This window comes from Equus caballus, chromosome 16 (genome assembly GCF_041296265.1).
Source record: "Equus caballus isolate H_3958 breed thoroughbred chromosome 16, TB-T2T, whole genome shotgun sequence".
NCBI lineage: Eukaryota > Metazoa > Chordata > Mammalia > Perissodactyla > Equidae > Equus > Equus caballus.
Genome location: NC_091699.1, coordinates 8,750,184 through 8,771,814, shown reverse-complemented (window position 1 = coordinate 8,771,814; position 21,631 = coordinate 8,750,184). Strand labels below are relative to the sequence as shown.

The 21,631-nt window shown below is 39.3% G+C and overlaps 1 protein-coding gene across 50 annotated transcripts in view; it reads right to left on the bottom strand.

Annotated features, from left to right (window-relative positions):
• The window catches only part of LOC138917980 (ral guanine nucleotide dissociation stimulator-like), a 91,560-nt gene extending 74,533 nt beyond the window's left edge, over window positions 1-17,027 (bottom strand). For 22 of the 50 annotated variants that reach the window (XM_070237079.1, XM_070237064.1, XM_070237057.1 and 19 more), the window contains exons 1-3: window positions 16,877-17,009; window positions 15,266-15,470; window positions 14,657-14,712 (exon numbers count right to left, since the gene is read on the bottom strand). The gene's annotated coding sequence lies outside the window, so the exon portion shown is untranslated. Of the gene's footprint in view, window positions 1-14,656; window positions 14,713-15,265; window positions 15,471-15,617; window positions 15,790-16,750 lie in introns of all 50 variants that reach the window. The other 28 variants (XM_070237045.1, XM_070237089.1, XM_070237044.1 and 25 more) reach the window with 9 other exon arrangements.
• Window positions 17,028-21,631: the final 4,604 nt, after the last annotated feature.

Sequence of the window (21,631 nt, the reverse complement as noted above, 5' to 3'; positions counted from 1 at the left end):
GAGTGCCAAAGAGATAGAGAAACACCACACAATAATTTGTGTTATTGTAGTTGTATCATCTATTTCCCCTTCTAACTCAGTTGGGTAAAGTAGAGATGCCAGATGGGAGGCTAAAGACTAAGGTGACATGGGCAGTCTCCCTCCCTCCCTTATTGCCTGCTGCTTCTCATATCAAAAGATGGAGTCCACATCCCTCCCCCTAGGCCTCAGTGACTGGCTCAACCAATAGGATGCTGTGGAGGTGACTTTCTGGGACTTCTGAGGCTAGGCTGTAAGAAGCCTGGTCTTTTGGAATATTTGCTCTTGGGATGCTTTCTTTTGGAACCCAGCCACCACTCTGAGAGATGCCCAAGTCACATGAAGAGGCCACATGCAGGCCCTCCAGTTGGCAGCCCCGAATAAGATAACAGCCAGCATCCTCAGCAAACACAGAAATGAACCATCTTGACATCCAGCACAATAGAGGCAAAGAGGATTTCAGCCCAAGATGACATCTGACTGTACTTCCTAGGAAACCCCAAGCAAGAACTGCCCAGCGAATCCCAGCCAATCCACACAACAATAAGAGACAAGTTACTGTTTCAAGCTACTCCACTTTGTTGTGGTTTGTTATACAGCAATAGATAACTTTTTTCATCCTTACACGAGACACAGAGAATATCGAAAGTCTGAAGATTCATAATGCCACCCGGAATGCTTGTATATTTTTTACGTATTTTTTTCCTTTTAAAGGTCACTTTCTTATTCATTAGCCTTGAAATTGGAATTTGAATTGACCTTGATCAGAAATCCTAAGAAATGCTTAAGCAAATAGTTTAAGCACTATCATATTTTGAGTACTAGCTCAGGATAAAGTGGTATTGATGTGACAAGAATAATGGATGTGTAATCAGAAGATGGAGTTTAAGTCCTAGTTCTGTCATTTATTACTGTGTGGCCTACAACAAGTTATTTAACATTTCTGCTTCCTAGTTTCCAATGCTATAATGTAATCGAAGGTATTTAGTGATGCATGACAAAACACAGACATTCAGTGAATTTCCATTTCTTTCCTTCCTATGAAAGTCCTGTACTCATAAGTGCAACCATATCAGAGCCTATCATACTGCTTCCTAAAACTAAATATTTTTATTATGTATCAAATATTTCCCTTGATAACTATTTCATAAGCTTCCATAGTGTTGCCTTTACTAGTGTGATCTGCCTCACTTTTCCTGCGGGATAGTTTACTTAATAGATTTTGGGGACTCATTCTGTTGCTGGATTCTTACAAAGACTCTTTTGTGATAACCTTCTTTGGTTTTCAAGGACATGACCCTGTTTCTCGAGTGTGGTTCCCTACTGTAGCATAAATGTTAACAAATTAAATGCATATCACATAAGAATTTTAATTGTTCATCATATGTTTATGTATTGAAATATAGAGTCGAATTGATATAATTGGTAACATTACCCATTTGCTTTGATTTGAGATGTCAAGTGATTGAAAAAATTTTTAATTCAGAATTGAATTACCTTGCTTATTTGAATTTATCACTTTTGCGTAATTAGGATGAACTAATTTAATTTGCAGTTATCCTTAAATGACTTAACTGATGTCTGCTGAAGTTCTCAAGGCCACAGGATTATGGAGTCATGCTGAACATCACTCTGTCTCTTAGGCTTGGAAGTACAAGTGCACCTTGTGAAGCCTGGAGACAGCAGTTACGAGCTTGATTTTTTCTCCATTAATGTTTTTTTTCTGTTTTGTCCCCCTCACCTCACTCTAGGCTGCTGCATGTTTCCCAGAAGGACCACATATTGCATTTGGAGGTGGTCCTCCTTTTCCAACTTTGTTCTGATTTTACGTCATTTTTACTTGGTGTTGAGCTCACATCTCAGTTCTGCAAAGGAAAGCTGGTTATTTATCTGGTAACTTATGGTTGGAATCCCCAAGACAGTGCTCTTTATAGAGACTGAGGGTCCTTTAGCAAATATTGCTTTTTGATGATGCATTTTAATAAGCCTTTTAAAAATCTGGATACCAGACTACTGGCTAGGGTACCTGGAAGCAATAATTTTAAAATAGTGTTTTTCAAACTGCAGGTCCTGACCCATTAGTGGATTATGAAATAATTCTAGAGGGTGTGACAAGCACTTAAAAAACAATGAAACAAAATGGAATAGATAATATTAGAGTGTATTACACGTAAAAAGGTAAGAACAGTTTCATAAAATTTTTATATTCTTTTGGTGTGTGTGCGTATATACTGATTTATGATAAAAAATAATTTATAGATTTATTTTGTGAGTTGCCATCAAAAGAATTTGAAAGTCACTGCCATGGATTTAAAGGTATCTGAAACAGTTTTGTAATATAGCGTTTTGAAATGAAGCCCCAACAATATATGTAACAAATAAAAGTGTAGATAGGTTTTAGTTGCAAATTTAAAAGGGACTGGCAAGTTACTTTTCCTGAGAAGTCTAGCCCTGGGATGACTGGGTATTTTCCAAAGGGCCAGGAACCAGTTATCCCAATAAATGGTAGGGGCCTAAATGCTCTCTCCCTGGGAGGCTCTGAGGTAATGTTCCTCATCTCACTTGTAATGCTGCTGTTGCCCTGCTGCAGTGGCTGTTGGAAGTACTGTGTCTTCCCTAACCAGATCAGAAGGACCCAGTTTTCCCAAAGTCTTGGTCTGCCAGAAAGATGGCATTGCACTTCTCCCCGATTTGTGGGACCTGCACCCAGCTTGGAGAGCTGGAAAACTCCAGCCCTTAACTCCCCTCTTTGCTAGGGAACCACGTTTTCCTTCCCACTGGGTCCTTGGAAGATGGGAAGCAGCAGTAAGTTTACTTGTGTTTTATCCACACCATGTGAGTCTGTGTTTTTGTGTGAAGGCTGACTCAGGTGGAGGAAAGTTCTCTGCCTAGAATTATAAAATTAATGCTAATCAGAGTAATGCAGCATCCCACTTCCAATCTGCTAATGAGCTTTGGGGAGAGATGGCACATCTTCCTGCAGCTGATGGATGCCTCTTTTAGAGGATCTACAACATCCTCCCCAGGTCTTCCCTCAGCTGGGCTAACACACTTCAGAACAAAAGAATCCTCAGGGCAGGATGGGACCCCTTGCTTTTCTGGTTCTTGTCCCTTGAATTTTCCAAACTTCTCCTCACTTTTCAGTCTACTCTCTCTGCCACTAAAATGGCTGCCTATTAAACTCATCAGTGGAATCTGCCATACTGTGTCACTTAAACTTTTTCCATCTGCTTATGGTTTTTACTTTTTTTCATAGAAAGCCCTGACCTGAATCTCTACTCTTCTTTTATAATGCTTTCATTTTGACCTCATTACTGCTGAAAATCAACCAAACTCATTCATCACTGTCCCTCCCCCCCAATCTCCATTAACATTATCCTGTTATCCAGGTTTTTAACATACACTCAAGAGATTGTCAACAAAAATGGACTAAACCTTTGCATGGAACTTCTCTACCTCCACATGGGACATTTTCAAGAATAGGAGCTTTCAGATGAATTAACAATGTAGATAAATTTGTTACCAACACTAGAATCTCATTCTAAAATATTTTCTACAGCTCAAAACATGGCATAAGGCAGATTCCTATTTAAGAGAAAGGGCCTTCTTTTAAGTTGTCTTGAAGATTCTGAGACTGTCCTTAAGAGCAGTGCTATGAGAGGATATGAGGCGCAATCTCAGTCACCCCAAGAGTTAATTTAAATGGAGAAACTGTGATGGTTTCCCAAAGCACTGGAATTGCTTTTTCCCTGAGTCTCTCCATAGTTGTAGATTCTGATAATCACAGAACATAGAGAAGGAAGAAACTTGGTGTTCCTTCTAACTGCCTCATTTCACAAACCAAGAAATTGAGGAGAAGAGACATGAGGTCATTAAAGTCATCCAGTTACTTAGTTGCTTACTTCGACTAGGGTGGTTTCAGAAAGGATGCTTGGAAGTACAAGTATTTGAGAGCTACTTATAAGGGACTGTATTAATCAACACTGTAATAATCAGTTCTGTGCCCTTGGGTGCTGCGACAGCTGGGGGTCCACTGCTGCAGCTGAGAAATAAAGTGTGAGGAAGAAACAAAAACTGAGGGAGTCCATCGCCACTAGACCTGCCTTATAAGAAATGTCAAAAAGAGCTCTCCTGTCTGAAATGAAAAGGCAAAGGATACAAAGCTTTAAACAAGTTGATAAATAGATAAAATCAGAAAAATGCAACTCTGTATCAGAACATGTTAGTAAACAATTGTGATGCAAAGGTTAAAGGGAAAGAAAGCATTAAAAATAACATTAACCATTCCAATTTGGTAACAAATTCACAATAAAGAAAGAAATAATTTTGACAACAAAAATAGCAAGGGAAGAAGAAAAAGACAGAACTTGCCTAGTCAAATGAAGGAAAAATGCTATCAGCAGAAAAGGAACTATCTCATCTGTGAGACCTTTTATACAAACCTCATGGTAACAACAAAACAAAAATTAAGGCAGAGTCATGAAACATAAAAAAAGAGGAAACTGAAAAACACATCACCAAAAACAATCAAGCTGAAATTGTAGTGAGAAACACAAGGAAACAGAAACAAAGGAAATATAGAGCAACCATAAAACAAAAGATAAAATGGCAATAGTAAGTCCCTATATATCCATAATCATCCTAAATGTAAATGGATTGAATGCACCAATGAAAAGACAGAGAGGCTGGACAGGTTAAGAAAAAGACCCAAAACCAGCCAGACTTAACAAAGAAAAAAAGGGAGAAAGCTCAAATAAACAAAATCAGAAATGAGCGAGGAGAAATAACAACAGACTCTGCAGAAATACAACAGATTATAAGAGAATACTACAAAAAACTATATGCCAACAGAATGGATAACCTAGAGGAAATGGATAAATTCTTGGACTCCTACAATCTCCCAAAGCTCACTCAAGAAGAGGCAGACAATTTGAACAGACCAATCACAAGGAAAGAGATTGAAACAGCAATCAAAAACATCCCAAAGAATAAAACCCCAGGACCAGATGGCTTTCCTGGGGAATTCTACCAAACTTTCAGAAAGGATTTAATACCTATCCTTTTCAAGCTATTCCAAAAAATCAGGGAAGATAGAACACTTCCTAACACATTCTATGAGGCCAACATCACGCTGATACCAAAACCTGACAAGGACACCACGAAAAAAGAGAACTACAGGCCAATATCACTGATGAACATAGATGCAAAAATTCTAAACAAAATTTTGGCAACCAGAATTCAGCAACTCATCAAAAGAATCATACATCAGGATCAGGTGGGATTCATACCAGGGACACAGGGATGGTTCAACATCCGCAAATCAATCAACGTGATACACCACATCAACAAACTGAGGAATAAAAACCACATGATCATCTCAATAGATGCAGAGAAGGCATTTGATAAGATCCAACAGCCATTTATGATAAAAACTCTGAACAAAATGGGCATAGAAGGAAACTACCTCAACATAATAAAGGCCATATACAACAAACCCATAGCCAACATCATACTCAATGGGCAAAAACAGAACCCCATCCCCCTGAAAACAGGAACGAGACAAGGATGCCCTCTATCACCACTCTTATTTAACATAGTACTGGAGGTCCTGGCCAGAGCAATCCGGCAAGAAAAAGGAATAAAAGGAATCCAAATAGGGAGGGAAGAAGTGAAACTCTCACTGTTTGCAGACGACATGATCTTATATATAGAAAACCCCAAAGAATCCATTGGAAAACTGTTAGAAGTAATCAACAACTACAGCAAAGTTGCAGGGTATAAAATCAATTTGCATAAATCAGTAGCATTTCTATACTCCAGTAATGAACCAACAGAAAAAGAACTCAAGAATACAATACCATTCACAATCGCAACAAAAATAATAAAACACCTTGGGGTAAATTTAATTAAGGAAGTGAAGGACCTATATAATGAAAATTACAAGGCCTTTCTGAGAGAATTGGATGACGACATAAGGAGATGGAAAGACATTCCATGTACACGGATTGGAAGAATAAACATAGTTAAAATGTCCATTCTACCTAAAGCAATCTACAGATTCAATGCCATCCCAATCAGAATCCCAATGACATTCTTTACAGAATTAGAACAAAGAATCCTAAAATTCATAGGGGGCAACAAAAGACCCCGAATTGCTAAAGCAATCCTGAGAAAAAAGAACAAAACGGGAGGCATCACAATCCCTGACTTCAAAACATACTACAAAGCTACAGTAATCAAAACAGCATGGTAATGGCACAAAAACAGGTTCACAGATCAATGGAACAGAATTGAAAGCCCAGAAATAAAACCACACATCTATGGACAGCTTATCTTTGACAAAGGAGCTGAGGACATACAATGGAGAAAAGAAAGTCTTTTCAACAAATGGTGCTGGGAAAACTGGAAAGCCACATGGAAAAGAATGAAAATTGACCATTCTTTTTCACCATTCACCAAAATAAACTCAAAATGGATTAAAGACCTAAAGGTGAGACCTGAAACCATAAGGCTTCTGAAAGAAAACGTAGGCAGTACACTCTTTGACATCAGTATTAAAAGGATAGTTTCGGACACCATGCCTTCTCAAAGAAGGGAAACAATAGAAAGAATAAACAAATGGGACTTCATCAGATTAAAGAGCTTCTTCAAGGCAAATGAAAACAGGATTGAAACAAAAAAACAACCCACTAACTGGGAAAAGATATCTGCAAGTGATATATCTGACAAAGGCTTAATATCCCTAATATATAAAGAACTCTCGCAACTCAACCACAAAACATCAAACAACCCAATCAAAAAATGGGCTGGAGACATGAACAGACATTTCTCCAAAGAAGATATACAGATGGCCAATAGGCACATGAAAAGATGCTCATCATCGCTGATCATCAGGGAAATGCAAATCAGAACTACACTAAGATATCACCTTACACCCGTTAGAACGACAAAAATATCTAAAACTAATAGCAACAAATGTTGGAGAGGTTGTGGAGAAAAAGGAACCCTCATACACTGCTGGTGAGAATGCAAACTGGTGCAGCCACTATGGAAAACAGTATGGAGATTCCCCAAAAAGTAAAAATAGAACTACCATACGATCCAGCCATCCCACTACTGGGTATTTATCCAAAGAGCCTGAAGTCAGCAATCCCAAAAGTCCTGTGCACCCCAATGTTTATTGCAGCACTGTTTACAATAGTCAAGACGTGGAAGCAACCTAAGTGCCCATCAACAGACGAATGGATAAAGAAGATGTGGTACATATTTACAATGGAAGACTACTCAGCTGCAAAACAGAACAAAATCATTCCATTTGCAATAACATGGATGGACCTTGAGAGAATTATGTTAAGTGAAATAAGCCAGCGAGAGAAAGATAATCTGTGTATGACTCCACTCATATGAGGAATTTAAAACTATGGACCAAGAACAGTTTAGTGGATGCCAGGGGAAAGGTGGGGTGGGGGATGGGCAGAAAGGGTGAAGTGGTGCACCTACAACATGACTGACAAACATTAATGTACAATTGAAATTTCACCAGATTGTAACAAATCAATAACTCAATAAAAAAAAAAACACGGGGGAAGGCCCCTTAAGAAAAATAAAATAAAAAATAAAGATGAAGACAAACACACAAAAAAACAAAAAAAGAAAAAGACCCAAAAATGTGCTGCCTCCAGGAGACCCATCTCAGCTCTAAAGAAAAACATAGGCTCAGAGTGAAGGGGTGGAAGATGATACTCCAACCAAACGACAACCAAAATAAAGTGAATGTAGCCATAATTCTATCAGACAAAATAGACTTCAAGCCAAAAAAGACAAGAGACAGAGATGGGCATTATATAATGATAAAGGGGATGATCCATCAAGAAGACATAACATTTATTAATATATATGCACCTAACGTAGAAGCACCAAAGTCTATAAAACAACTATTAACAGATCTAAAGGGAGAAACTGACAGCAACACCATAAGAGTAGGGAACTTACTACCCCACTTACATCAATGGACAGGTCTTCTAGAGAGAAAAATCAACAGAGAAACGTTGACCTTAAATGAAACACTAGACCGGATGAATTGAATAGATACATATATAATATTCAATCCAAAAGCAGCAGGATATACATTTTCTCTCAAGTACACATGAAACATTCTCAAAGATACACTGTTTGTTGGGAAACAAAACAACTCCCAATAAACTTGAGACTGGAAAGATATCAAGCATCTTTTCCAACCACAATGGTATGAAACTAGAAATCAACCACAAGGAGAAAGCTGGAAAAGTCACAAATATGTGGAGCCTAAACAACGTGCTATTCATTAACTATTGGAACAACAACAAAATTAAAGGAGAAATGGAAAAATATCTGGAGACAAATGAAAAGGAAAATACAGTGTACCAAAATCTATTGGATACAGCAAAAGCAGTACTAAGAGGGAAGTTCCTAGCAACACAGGCCTACCTTGAGAAACAGGAAAAATCTCAAATAAACAATCTAACAATACATCCAAAAGAATCAGAAAAGAAGAAAAACGAAGTGCCCAAAGTCAGGAGAACAAAGGAACTACTAGAAATCAGAGCAGAAATAAATGACATGGAGAGTAAAAAGAAAATAGAAAAGAGCAGCGAAACTAAGAGCTAGTTCTTTGAAAATATAAACAAAATTGACAAACCTTTAGGTAGAATAAGACAAAAAGAGAGAAGCCTCAAATAAATAAAATCAGAAAGAGAAGAAATCACAAACAATATAACAGAAATACAAAGGATTACAACAGTATTCTTTATCAATGTTATAAACTACATTAACAAAATGAAGAATAAAAATCACATGATCATCTCAACAGACGCAGAGAAAGCATTTGACAAGATTCACCACATATTTATGATAATAACTCTCAATAAAATAATTATAGAAGGAAAGTACCTCAACATAATAAAGGCCATATATGACAAACCAACAGCTAACATTATACTCAATGGTGTAAACTGATAGCTATCCCTCTAAGAGCAGGAACAAGACAAGGATGCCCACGCTCACCCTTCTTAGTCCTAGCCAGAGCAATCAAGTAAGAAAAATAAATAAAACATATTCAAACTGGAAAGGAAGAAGTAAAACTGTCACTACTTGTGGATGATGAGATTTTACATATAGAAAACGCTAAAGAACCCATCAAAACACTAAAAACAAACTAGCAGAAATAAAAAATCAAGAATATAATCCTATTTACAATCACAACAAAAAGAATTAAGTGGGTAGGAATAAATTTAACCAATGAGGTGAAAGACCTATACACTGAAGACTATAAGACATTGTTGAAAGAAATTAAAGAAGACATAAAGAAATAGAAGGATATTCTGTGCTCATGGATTAGAAGAATTAACATAGTGAAAAAGTCCATATTACCTAAAGCCATCTACAGATTCAATGCAATCCCTATCAAAACCCCAATGACATTTTTCACAGAAATAGAAAGAAGAATTCTAAAATTTATTGGAAACAACAAAAGTCCCCAAAGAGCCACAGCACTCCAGAGAAAAAAGAGCAAAGCTGGAGGCATCACATTCCCTAATTTCAAAGTATACTACAAAGCTGTATTAATCAAAACAGCACGATACTGGCAGAAAAGCAGACACAGATCAATGGAACAGAATTGATAGCCAAGAAATAAACCCATACATTTAGGAACAGCCAATTTTCAACAAAGGAGCTAAGAACATACAATGGAGAAGGGAAAGTCTCTTCAATAAACACTTTTGGGAAAAAGGACAGCCGCACACAAAAGAATGAAAGTAGACCATTATCTTACACCATGCACAAAAATTAACTCAAAATGGATTAAAGACTTGAATGTAAGACCTGAAACCATAAAACTCCAAAGAAGAAAACGTAGGCAGTAAGCTCTTTGCTATCATTCTTAGCAGTATCTTTTTGAATATGTCTCCTCAGGAAAGGCAAACAAAAGAAAAAATAAGCTAATGGGACTACATCAAACTAAAAAGCATCTGTATGGCAAAGGAAACATCAATAAAATGAAAAGACAACCTAGCAATAGGAAGAAGATATCTGCAAATCATTTATCCAATAAGCGGTTGCTATCCAAAATATATGAAGAACTAAACAACAAAAGAACAAACTTAGTCAAGAAATGGGCAGAGGATTTCAACAGACATTTTCCCAAAGATATACAGATGGCCAACAGGCACATGAAAAGATGTTCAACATCACTAATTATTAGAGAAATACAAATCAAAACCACAATGAGATATCACCTCATGACCATCAGAATGGCTATTATTAAAAAGACAAGAAATAAGAAGTGTTGGAGAGGGGCCAGTGCCATGGCCGAGTGGTTAAGTTCGTGTGCGCTACTTCAGCAGCCCAGGGTTTTGCCAGTTTGGATCCTGGGCCTGGACACGGCACCACTCATCAAGCCATGCTGAGGTGGCATCCCACACAGCACAGACAGAAGGACATACAACTAGAATATACAACTATGTACTGGGAGGGTTTTGGGAGAACAAGAAGGAAAAAAAGATAGACAACAGATGTTAGCTCAGGTGCCAGTCTTTACAAAGAAAACAGAAGTGTTGGAGAGGATGTGGAGAAAAGGGAGCCCTCATACACTGCTGGTGGGAATGTAAATTGGTGCAGCCACTGTGGAAAACAGTACAGACATTCCTCAAAAACTTAAAAATAGAATGACCAGGCATGACATCAGCATCACGGCGGAGTGAGCTCTTCCCTTAGACTCTCCTCCCTAAGAAACAATGAAAAGGACATTCATAAACCAACAGAGGACAGGCACACAACACAAAAGACATCTGAGAGACCCATGCAGCCATATGTCTGAGGGTGGAGGTGCTGGACCCCCCAGGAGGAAGAAGGAGGAAGTAAGGGGATTTCCTCTCCCTCCCCAGCAATGACCTAGGGCACAGGACCATGCACAGCTCTGAGAAAAGAGGGGCCTGGGGGGAGACTCTGTGGGAATGCCTTCGCTCTCCAAGTTCCCTCACATCCCATAGGAAAGCTCCACAAAGGAGGCTAAGCTATTGTGGGGTTGTCTTCATGAAGCCAGCACGCCAGGAGGACAGACAGTGAGGGCAAAGAGAGAACACTCACAGGATGGCAGATGCAAAAGAAGTGCCCCTCCCCCTGCTGGGCTCACAAGCTCAGCCAGTCAGCCAGAGCAAGGGACCCCGTCTAGAGTGCCCGTGCGTACATTAGCAAAGCAGCAGCTACAAGCAGGCAATCGCAGATGGGTCCTGTCAGCATAGATTCCAAAGGACAAGCACAGACACCAGGGATCACAGCAGGCTCAGAATACACAGCTCCTGAACCTCCTCCAGTGGTGGCAGGTGGAATCTGAAACCAGATACTATCTATGTGAAGGCACAAACCAACCCCATCAAATACTATGAAGAAATATATTAATAGTCCAGACCAGAAGGAAAATGAAAAGCACCTAGAAATCAATCCTGAAGGCACACAAATTTACAATGTAAACGACAGAGAATTCAAAATAGCTAACATTAAAAAACTCAACGAGTTACAAGAAAATTCAGATAGTTCAATTAAATCAGGAATAAAATTAATAAACAGAGGGAATACTTCACAAAAGAGATTGACCCTATAAAGAGAAACCAATCAGGAATGTTGGAGATGAAAAACACAGTGAGATAAAGAAAAATCTGGATACCTGAATTACAGAGCTGACATTATGGAAGACGGAATTAGCAATCTGGAGGACCGAAATATGGAAAGGCTTCAGATGGAGGAGGAGAGAGAATTAAGACTAAAAAGAAACGAAGAAATTCTCTGAGAAATATCTGATTCAATTAGGAAATGCAACATAAAAACTATGGGTATTATAGAGGGAGAAGGGAGGGAGAAAGGAGCAGAAAGTCTGTTCAAACCTGGGAAAGGAGCTGGAATTACAAGTAAAAGACGCTAACAGAACTTCTGATTACATCAATGTAAAAAGACCTACTCCAAGGCATAGAGTAGTAAAACTGGCAAAAGTCAGTGACAAAGAAGAAATATTTTTAAAGGCAGCAAGGCAGAAGAAAATAACTTACAAAGACCATATCAGACTTTCAGGAGATTTCTCAGCAGAATCTTTACAGGATATGAGAAGGTAGAATGAGATATTCAAAATTCTGAAAGACAAAAACCTTCAGCCGAGAATACTCTATCCAGGGAAAAATATCCTACATATACGGTGGAGAAATAAAAACTTTCCCACATAAACAAAAGCTGAGGTAGTTCATCGCCACAAGACACCCCAAACAGGAAATGCTCAAGAAGACCTTCATACCTGAAAAAGAACAAAAAGAGTTCACAAAGCCTTGAGCAAGGAGATAAATAGGCAGCCAAAGTCAGAAAATTGCAGCTCTCTACCAGAACAGGTTAGCAAAAACTTAATTATGACATTAAAGATAAAGGGAAGGAAAACATCAAAAATAACTATAATCTTGTGATTTTAACCACAAAATCACAACACAAAACAGAATATGTTATGACCAACAAATCAGAGGAAGAGGAAAGGGATGGAACTGGCTTAGACCAAGGAAATAAGAGGCTATCAGAAAATGGTATATCTCATCTATGAGATTTTTTATACAAACCTGATGGTAACCACTAAACAAATAATCAGAACAGAGACACAAATGATACAAAAAAAAGAAAACTGAGGGGCTGTCCCAGTGGCATAATGGTTAAGTTCGCATGCTCTGCTTCAGCCACCCAGGGTTTGCAGCTTCAGGTCCCAGGCACAGACCTATGCATCTCTCATCAAGCCCTGCTGTGCTGGCATCCCACATACAAAAAACAGAGGAAGATTGCCACAGATGTTAGCTCAGCAACAATCTTCCTCAAGCTAAAAGAGAGGAAGATTGCTTACAGATGTTAGCTCAGGGCCAGTCTTCCTCACACACAAAAAAGAGAAAACTGAGAAAACCATCATAGAGAACTACCAAACTGAACTGGCAGTCCAAAATACACAAGACGAGAAACAAGGGAAATACAGAACTGGAAAACAAGTGATAAAATGGCAGCATTAAGCCCTTATATATAAATAATCACTCTAAATGTAAACGGATTGAATTCTCCAATCAAAAGACAGAGTGGTGGGATGGATTGAAAAACAAGACTCATCAATATGCTGCCTCCAGGAAACACTCTTAGCTCTAAAGACAAACACAGGCTCAGAGTGAAGGGACAGAAGATGATACTCTAAGCCAATGGCAAACAAAAGAAAGCAGTTATTGCAATACTTACGTCAGACACAGTAGACCTCAAGATAAAAAAGGCAATGAGAGACAAAGAGGGGCAGTGTATAATGATAAAAGGGACACTCCAACAAGAAGACATAACACTTATAAATATACGTGTACCCAACAAAGGAGCACCAAAGTACATAAAGCAACTATTAACAGACCTAAAAAGAGATATTAACAACGACATAATAATAGTAGGGGGCCCCAACACTCTACTTACATCGATGGATAGATCATCCAAACAGAAAGTTAACAAGGAAATAGTGGAATTAAATGAAAAACTAGACGAGATGGACTTAATAGATATATATGGAACATTCTATCCAAAAATAGCAGAATACACATTCTTCTCAAGTGCACATGGAGCATTCTAAGGACAGACCATATGTTTTGAAACAAGACAGGCCTCAATAAATTTAAGAAGATTGAAATCACATCAAGCATCTTTTCTGACCAAAATGCTATGAGACTAGAAATCAGCTACAGGAAAAAAGCTGGGAAAGTGACAAATATGTGGAGACTACACAACATGCTACTGAACAACCAATGGATCACTGAAGAAATTAAAAGAGAAATCAAAAAATATCTGGAGACAAATGAAAATGAAAATACACCACACCAACTCATATGGGATGCAGAAAAAGTGGTCCTATGAGGGAAATTCATAGCAATACAGGCCCAGCTTAAAAAACAAGAAAGATCTCACATAAGCAATCTTAAAATAGAGTTAGAAAATGAAGAACCAACAAAGCCCAAAGTCAGCCGAAGGAGGGAAATAATAAAAATCAGAGCAGAAATAAATGAAATTGAAACCAAAAAAGAAAAAAGAATAGTAGAAAAGATCAGTGAAACAAAGAACTGGTTCTTTGAGAAGATATGCAAAATTGACAAACCCTTAGCCTGACTCTCTAAGAAAAAGAGAGAGAAGGCTCAAATAAATGAAATTAGAAATGAAAGAGGAGAAATTACAACAGATACCAAAGAAATATAAAGGATTATAAGAGAATACTATCAAAACCTATATAGCAACAAACTGGACAATCTAGAAGAAACAGATAAATTCTAAGACTCATACAACTTCCCAAAACTGAATCAAGAAGAAACAGAGAATCTGAATAGCCCAATCACAAGTAAAGAGATTGAAACAGGTAGCTTAGTGGGAAACTACTTACCCTGACACGGTTACCCACTCAAAGCTAACAGCCAACATCACAATTAATAGTAAAACACGGTATATTTTTCCTCAAGACTGACTTGATTTCTACTATTTCTACTTCTCCTTTTCCTTTAATGCATGGATCCTGCTAAACCTTATAAATCCATTACAATATAAAGTGGGGAATGAATAAAGAGCTCACCTGAGGGATGTGCACTTTCTGTGGCTCCTGGGCGAGTACAGAGGACTGTGGTTCAGCTGAGGGGACAGAAAGAAGACAGGGGTCCTGAGATTTAGCTGTCTTACAGCTCTTAGATTCACCTCCTCAAATCTCAGCACCCCAGTTGGGAATCATCCTCCCCATAGGCACAGGGCCCTCTGGGCCTTGAAAAGGCACAAGAAGGATCATGGACAGGCAGCAACACCTGTCTTTGAGTGATTCTGAAATGACCACGGAGCTGAAATCTGCAGTTTTTTACTGAGTGAACATAAGCTTTACTTGATTGATTTAACAAAAACGCATGCGTCCTTCTGAATAACAGAAAGAAATAAAAACAACCGATTAGTTGAATTAAAGTATGCCAAACGACAAGACACTATTCCTTCATTAAAGTTAACTTAGCAGAAAAATACTCAGTATGCATCATTTATCTATTTTTCTCAGTAATATTATTTAACCCCTGGTATACACAATCCACGGAAAGCCTAGTAAAAGAGATGGGAGGATTTAAGGCAGGAATTTTTAATTGTTCATTTCAGCTGGGAAGTATTTCTCAAAAGGCCCTTTTGATAGATGCTTTTGGTAACTTACCTGTGAGAGAGTGAACTGTCACAAACTGCGTTTCCCTGGACAAGTCACTGAAATTTTCAGGCCCAATGTCTTTAAATCTTTCAAAAGAGTTAGAAGTAGGTGACCTCGGAAAACTCTTCACAGATCATCATTCTTGGATCCTGTGACATCAGGATAACGTCACTAATGTCACATGTGGTGGTGGACATGTGTGACAGCAGCACATCTGTAAATAGCGGGGGCCATTTAAGGGGACTGGAGACAGAACTTCCTCCCTCTGCCTGGTTGTCCCTTACCCCCAGACCTTGCCCTCACGGCTCTCCAACAAAGCAGCCTTTCCTGAGCAGCCTGCCCCTGGGCCACCCAAGCTCACCTGTACTTCCCAGGGACGGCCCAAATGCCCCACTGTCACACAATGTGGTGGCTCCTGAAGGTGGCATCATCATCAAGTCTGGTTCATTCCGGGCAGGAGGATCAAGACCTGCTTCTGATCTTGCAAATCTAGCATCTGCTCCTTTCTGGGCTCTTGTCTCTGCTCTGAAGCTCTGGAGAGAGGTCTAAGGTCAGAGGGGTGCTCTCTTCCAGGTAAGACTCCCTCACAGAGGCCCCCTGCTTCCTGCCCCACAAGGGCTGGTTTGTTTCAAGGCAACTGGGACATGGATCTGAGAAATAAATTCATTTTAGGGGCAAAAAGCCTGACTCTTGGAATTCATTATAACGTTAGACTTCAAGGACAGAAAGCCTGACAATGCAGAGGGGGCCAGGCACCTCTGTCTGACCCAAGGGACCTGAAGAGACACTAGAAATCCCAGGATACATGTGACACACGGTGGGATTCCATCCACATCCCTTCCTTTACATCCCTGGGGACGCAGGGACAGGCCATGTTCCTAAGTGCTGTGAAGGCTGTAATGCCAGTCTTGGGCAGGTGTGACATCAGACAAAGCCTGAGACTGAAGCGAAGCACACCTGCCCTAGAATCCAAATTCCCTGGCTGGGAGCTCCTGACTCGAGCACATCGGGCCACCGACCCGAGCTTCGGTTTCTGGTGAAGTGGTTGTCAGGGTACATTAAACTATCCAGTAAAAAAAACAAAGCGTCCTCTAACTATAACAGCAGTTGTCACTTACTTAAGGCTTCCTACCTGGCACTTGTCTAAAATAGTGATCTATGTTTCCAAACGCCGCCGTGAAACAATCATTATTAATATTTATAGATGAGAACCCCGACTCTCGCCCCGGTTCCTTCTGTCGCCCCTGCTTACAGGTGACAGAGCTGGCACTGACCGGGCCTGTAGTGCTCCAGAGCTCGGGCTCCACCGCAGACCCACGGTCACCGTCCGCCTGATAAACGCACTCCTCCCTCCCGCACCCACCGCCGCCGACACGGGCTTCTCTCCGGTCGGCCTGCAGGCGGGCTGGTCACACGATCCTCGGGCACCCTGGACCGCCCCGAACACCTGCGCCCCAGGAGCCCGAGGGCCGGGGTCTCCCCCATTGGCCTTACCCACTCTGACGGCCCGCCCGGGTTTATACACCGCCGCGGGGGGCGACGGGGTCCCAGACACTTCCTGCTCCCATCCCCAAGCACACGCACACCCTTCCCAGCTAGTCCCTCGCCCTAGGTGCGCACCCTGCATTTTCCGAGCACACCCCAAAGTTCCCCAACGGTTCTCTGGAGTCCTGAGAAGACAAACGAGGAGGCTACGGCTGCACATGCGCAGAAGGAGCGTGGCGTCCCCTTCCCAGAGTCCAGGCGGTGAACCTCACCTATTTAAAACTACATTTCCCATAGGCCTCCGCGTCTACATTTCAAGTCACTCTTGGCCTTTCCGCGAAAGCGGGAGGACGGTGTTCTTAAATCTCTCCTGCCCAGGGTCCTCGGAGCCCGAAGAGGTTAAGGGTTAAGCCTGAACTCTGCTGTCAAATGCAAAGGGTAATCCGCTATTGGCTCCCGATTAAAATAGCATTTTGTTTCATAAGTCATTTGGAGGTAATTGGGGGAAATTTGAATACGGATTGGATATGGAAAATATTAAAATATTGCTTAGATGGTGTGAAAAAAATTTGGAGTTATGTAGGAAAATTGACTTTGTAAAAAGAAAAACACATGATGACTGAAGTAGTTAAATTATATAGCTGTAAAATTATAATTTTACAATTTTTCAACCTGGGACCTCCACCCTGTTCCTTTACAGCCGCGGGACCCACCAACCCCTGAGCCCCATCCTGGCACGCCTGGGGCCCAGTGTGCAGATTCTACTGAGGGTCTGCACAGGTGCTCCAGGGGTGGATGTTTATAGGAAATCTGTTGGGTTTTATACATTAACATTGCTTCTTGCTGAATTCTCTTATTGTTTCATAAATTTTTGTGTTAAATATCTTGGATTTCCATGCACATAATGACAAGTTTGCTTGCTTTTTGCTGACGTTTATAATTCTTTGTCATTCTTTAGCAAATTCCAGATAAAAGCACAAGAATGCTGGTTAAACTATATTAAATCAATCATAATAGACTTTAACATAAAGATCACGAAGGAGAGAAAGTGGTCACAACATATGTCATTTAACAAACATTTATTGAAAACTGACTGTACAATCGACATCATTCTAGGTGCTGGGATAGCAACATCAAATAAAAGAGAGTAAATTCCCTACCCCCATGGAGTTTATGATCAGGGTTGTTGTGGGGCCTATTAGTCAGGGTCCCCTCAAGAAACAGGTGTCAGTTGTCAAGAAACCATGGGACACTTGAGGAGAGTCTAATAAATAGGGCTCTAAAAATGTGGGTAGGGTTAGTGAAGCATCCTGTAACTAGTGTTGGTAGAGAGTTATTATCACCCCCAGGGCTGTAGTGAGAGTAGGTAACATTATCAGAACTTAGCACAAAAGGCCACCCTTATGAGAGCTGTGGTCTTAGGAAGAGAAACATTGTGAATGCCCATTACATGGCTCAGCACGGAGAGCCAAAGGAATAAATACCCAACACCTCACTTGTTCTCTTCCCTCTGATATCCTATCCTCTGTTAAGCATTTATAAACCCCATTCAATACCTAGTATTAGAATTCCATCCACATATGTCTCTTCTAGACCTTTTTGTCACCAATTTTCCAGTCTTATTCTTGTTTAGCCCCCTACTACCTGTCAACTCACTGAGCTACTGGACATAAATCAGTATAAATCGAAACTCAAGTACATGTCAGTTCTTCACAAAGTGAACTAAATATACCTCTTAAACTCTACCCACTGAGAAGATTTTTTTCACCACACGTTTCAGAACCACCCCTAAGTGAGACTGTAATTGTAGCAGCCATAATTTCCAATGATGCCACCATACACTGTAAACCCAGTTTGAAGGAGAGTTGATGGGTATGTGGCCACAGGTCTCCCTTGGGGACTTTTGGGGAACGTTTAATTGTATATTCTTGTGACCAAGTTATGAGGAATTTTGTCAAAGGGACCCAGCCTTCCCTTTAGTCAAAGCCTCCTGTCTATAAAGTAGGATATATCAAGGATTTAGAAAGAGAATCTGAATCCCTGTTGTGGTGATTTGTGTTCGTTTTCTGCCCACAAGATCCAGAATTTCACATGTATATAGATATATATCTCAAGAAGCATCTTAGTAGAATACCCATCTATTTCATTTCAATGAACTTCATGATCAAAGAGCCACCACCACCACTCCCTTCATGTCACCACAAAAGATGGCTGCACATGAGAAACACTCTAAGAGTTTTAAAAAACATTTGTCAGTATCCCATTAGAGAAAATACATATTTCATTGGTATGAAATGCAACATGGGCTGCTCCTGAGTCCACAGGGAGTATACTCATATTGATTAATTTGAGCCTATCCAAACATAATTCATCCTTTCTAATCTAATATGGTAAGGGTCCACCCCCTTATGTGCTACCTAGTTTCTGCTTTATTGGGCAAGATCTTGAGATCCTTTTGTGTTTTTGGTTTTTTAATTTCTGGATTTCTTGCAATTTTACTCTGAACATAGCTGGTTTTTTATTCCCATTATGGGCCTGGAGCCAGTAAGGAAGTTTGGACAGGGCCTGAGGATAGTGTGTATCTCCTTCAGGGGTAACTTATACTAGGATCACCCCTTAGGATTTGGAGAGAGAGAGAAGTGAGAGAGACACTGTCAGAATTCAGTTACTCTTCACTTCTTTTTCTAAGCTCCTCAAAGCAGTGACTTTTAGTATACCTTAAAGGCCTTAAAATTGCAGAGAGTGTGGCAGGTACAACAAACTTGAACTGTCTAATAAGCCTCAAAGCTGTGCAGAGGCAAGTGTACACCTGCCAGGCAAAGTGCACAGAGTATAGAATATCTGTTCTGATCAAGTAGTAGTATATGTTTGACCATATCCTTCTCCTCTGATAATAACTTTGGGCTTCCTAGATGCTCGGTAAATCCATGTAAGTGAAGGAATACAATTTATTCACCTTAATCTTGACCTCACACTGAGTCCATTCTAGCAGTAATTGGGGGAGGTGTACTTACCTGGCATTCACCCTCATATGGGTAGTGATCATTTTATAAAATATTGAGGAACTTAATCTCCCTCTTGAAGATATTCTTGTATTCAAGCCTTATCTGAGTGAGTAATTGAGGCAATCTATTAAGAGCCCCAGTATATTGGATCACTTTTCGAAGTGTTCAGACACCTCCATCTGGGAACTGTTTCTCTCTATGCCTGTCAATATTAGATTAGTTTTATCTTTTTAGGGTTTCATGCAAAAGGAATCATACAGTGTATTTTTGTGTGGCTTTTTTTTCACTCAGGATAATGATTTTGAGATTCATCCTATAGTTGAATACCGGCAATGAAGGAACAGCCTCACACAGGGAGAGACAACTGCTTATGAAATCAAGGGAGACTCATTGTGCCCAATGAGTTCAGCTATATCTGAATCCAAATACATGTAATCATTCCAATTTCCAGGTTCCTAGACTTTCCCGGTAAATGTCCCAAATCTCATCTAATACACCTCCACAAATTGTGGATCTAATAGCTATTGTAATTTTTTGAAGAAATAATGTCCAAAACTTCCCAAAGTTGATGAAAAAATGTTAATTTACACATCCAAGAAGCTTACTGAACTCCAAGAAGGATAAATACAAAGATATAGTTTTACCTAGACACATCATAGTCAAACTGTTGGAAGCCACACACAAAGAGAAAATCTTAAAAGAAGAAAGAGAAAAACAACTGAACATGTACAGGAGAGCATCAACATAAATAATATCTAACTGCTCATCAGAGAAGATAGACCCTAGAAGGCAGAGAAATGGCATATTCAAAATACTGAAAGAAAAAATGGTAACGAAGAATTTTTTTATCCAGCAAGACTATCCACTAATTATAAAGGTGAAATAAGGACATTCTTAAATTTAAAAAGACTGGAAGAATTTCTTGATATCAGAACTGAATTGTGAGAAATACTAAAGGAAATTCTTTGCGCTGGAAGAAAATGACATCAGACAGTACCTCGAATCAGCTGGAAGAAATTAAGAGAGCCAGAAGTAATAAATTTCTGGGTTTTAAAAAAAAGAACCTATAAATATATTTTCTCATTTCTTCTGTTAAATTCTTTAAAAGACATGAGATTGTACAAAGAAATAATTGTAACACTGTAGTATTGGTTTGGTAACATATATAGATATAATATATATAAAAATAATAGCACAAGAGGGGAAAGTAATAGAGTTACATTGGAGGAAACATTCTATATTTCATAGGAATTAAGTTAATATTCGTTTGAAACAGACCATAGTCAGTTAAAATGCATACTGGAATCCCTAGCACAGACACTAGGAAAATAGCTCAAAAATAGTAAAAAATATTCAATAGAGAAATTAAAATGATATACTGAAAGATTTATTTAGCACAAAAGAAGTTAATAAAGGAAGGACAGAGAACAAAAAAGCCTGAAGACATAGAAAACAAATAGCAAAATGGTAAATGTAACTCTGATCCTATCAATAACTGCACTAAATGTGAATGGTCTAAAAAAACAATTAGAAGACAGAGATTGGGAAAATGAATAATAAAGCAAGATCCAACTATATGTGATCTACAAAAGACACATCTTAGATTCAAAGACAAACAGAAGTTGAAACTAGAAGGATGGAAAAGACATATCATACAAATAGTTACCAAAAGATTGCTAGAGGGTTGTATTAATACTGGACAATGTAGATTTTAAAACAAGAAATATTATTAGAAGCAAAGAGGGACATATCCAAATGACAAAATGTCAATACATCAGAAAGATATAAAAATTATCAATGCTTACAAATGTAACAACAGAGCTTCAAGATACGTGAAGTAAAATTTGACAGAAATGAAAGGAGAAAGAGACAATTCAACAACAAT